Source organism: Paramormyrops kingsleyae, chromosome 25 (assembly GCF_048594095.1).
Source record: "Paramormyrops kingsleyae isolate MSU_618 chromosome 25, PKINGS_0.4, whole genome shotgun sequence".
Lineage (NCBI taxonomy): Eukaryota > Metazoa > Chordata > Actinopteri > Osteoglossiformes > Mormyridae > Paramormyrops > Paramormyrops kingsleyae.
The window spans coordinates 266,207-268,706 of record NC_132821.1 but is presented as its reverse complement, the minus strand read 5'-3'; positions in this window follow the sequence as shown (position 1 = coordinate 268,706).

The following is a 2,500-nucleotide window of genomic DNA, read 5'->3' as shown; positions in this document are numbered from 1 at the left end:
CGGGCCCGTTCGCACCTAGTTGACCGGGCGGCCGCATTCACAAGTACCGCAGTGGGCGGCCTCGTTTACATTCAGGGGACCTGCCGGCCCGATTGACGTCTAGTTGATCAGGCGGGCCCGTTCGGACCTAGTTGACCTGGGGGCGGCCGCATTTACATGTAGCGCAGCGGGCGGCCGCATTTACATTAACCCTCTACCGCACACAATTTGATGGTACATGATAAGAAATTATTCCACATCACTTATTGGTTAATTTTGGGACATTTTATTGATTATGTATGTACATATTTATTTCACCGCCCCCCTCTCCAAATGATCTTTTGTTGCCTAAGGGCAAAGTTGTGCAACACTGATACAAAACCACAGAGAAAATTATGTCTTCATAGATCATAATACAATGCTCAGAGAGCAATGCAAAGTAACAAAATTTTTGATGGCTTCCCATCGTGCAAGAGGCATAACATCAGCAACATGTGCAATGTGGCTACTATGGCTCCAGAACATGCGAGTAGCTGGAAGACCAAATATTGACATATGGAGCACAGTGGCAAAGAACTGTTCAAGTTCTTGAACAGTAAGGTTAAGTGGCTTGCACAGGAGAGGTAATGGTGTGACATGTTTTCCATCGAGGGGTCTTGGAAGAACTACTGTCATCTTCAGGCAGACTGTCATCGTCATGTTCCTCTTCATCACTGGTGTATTGATCGTCTATAAATATATATACATATACGTCAACAAAAATACATCAATCACAACTAAAGCTTACATGACTGTATTGGATACCCTGTCTGCTGCACACACCTTTATTTCATTTGAATGACATCTAAAAATTTATCAACACATTTGATTTGTTTATGCAAATGAGTTCAATGACAACCAGAGAAGCAATATTTTAAAACCTACTTTCACTTCTGCTCAAACCTTTCTCTGCATTCCACTCCTCCTCACTGTCACTGCAGTCTATCTCACTGTCTGATGGGATATCCCTAACATGCTGATCCTGAGTTTTACTCCCATAGGAAAATCTTGTGTCCATTTTCTGCCAAAATGCGTTAAATTAAATTAGAAAATAATTTAAAAAACATTGTGCTTACAATGTGCAAAAGTACATGCAATAATATACTAACACACTGTCAAGAAAGCCTCTTAAAATCTACCCCTTATCGCAGAACGTTGCCCTAGGGCAACGAAAACATAAGCTATATTTCAGAACATGCAAAATAAAAAGTAAGTAAATAAAACCTGGGGGAAAAAAAAAAAAACAAGGCTTCTCTACAGCTTCATAGACATGCACATATTTTTTTATCTACAGATAATGCCAATATAAATAAGGTTAATGAAGGAAGCACAGCGGGCGGCCTCATTTACATTCAGTGGGCCTGCCGGCCCCTTTCACACCTAGTTGATCAGGCGGGCCCGTTCGCACATAGTTGACCGGTACGCCCGCATTTAAATGTAGGGCAGTGGGCGGCCTCATTTACATTAAGGTGACCCGACGGCCCCGTTCGCACCTAATTGACCGGGCGGCCGGATTTTCACAGTTGAAAAGGCGGCCGGATTTACATGCATTTGACCAGGTCGGCCGTATTTGCACATAGTTGAAAAGGCGGCCTCATTAGCATTTAGTGGGCCAGGAGGCCCCATTCACACCTAATTTAGCACGATGGGGGGTGGGGGGGGGGGGGTTTGGTGAGGGGGGGGGGGGGGGGTTGGGGGTTTAGCGCGGTGTGGTTGGAGCTGGGGGGGGGGGGATGGGCAGTGGCCAGCTCCCGGAGGCCTCCCGGTGCTCCCCGGGCTGCCAGGCGGGCACAACAATGTCCCGAAATCGACCAGACGAAGCCAGGCCTTCTGCCTGGGCAGAAGGGAAGCCTCCCCGGCCAGCACGGGGACGGCGGGCCGCATGGGTAAGTGGGGGTGGTGAGATGGGGAGGGGCCGGGGGTGGGGGGGGCAGTTTGGTGAGAGAGGTTTTTGGGGGGGGGGGGAAGGGGGAGGGGGGGGTTTGGTGTAGCGCGGTGGGGGTGGAGCGGGTGGGGAGGGGGATGGGCAGTGGCCAGCTCCCGGAGGCCTCCCGGTGCTCTCCGTGTGCCACTCTGCCCCCCCCCCTCCCCCCCCCCGGGCTGCCAGGCGGGCCCCAACAACACCTGATACCGACCAGACGAAGCCAGGCCTCTCGTCTGGGCAGGGGGCGGAGCCTCCCCAGCCACGCCGGCCCGCCTTCTCTTGGGGGCGGGACCAGTGGGCGGTGCCCTTGCATGGCACCAGCAGGATATCAGGGGAGAACCGGTGGCTTTCTGGGCTCCGGCATGAGATGTCGCCCGCTCGTCTCCCCCCAGCCGTGCCCTGCGCCCGGCTGGCGAGCGGGTTCCGAGTGCCACGTCTGACAGACAGGCAGACGCGACCCACTCTGGGAGGGCACCTGCGGCTCGGGACCCTTCGCTCCCGATGCTCAGGCAAGGAGGCTCCTCCCTCCATCGATGGGTCCTGTTCGAGCGTTGTCCA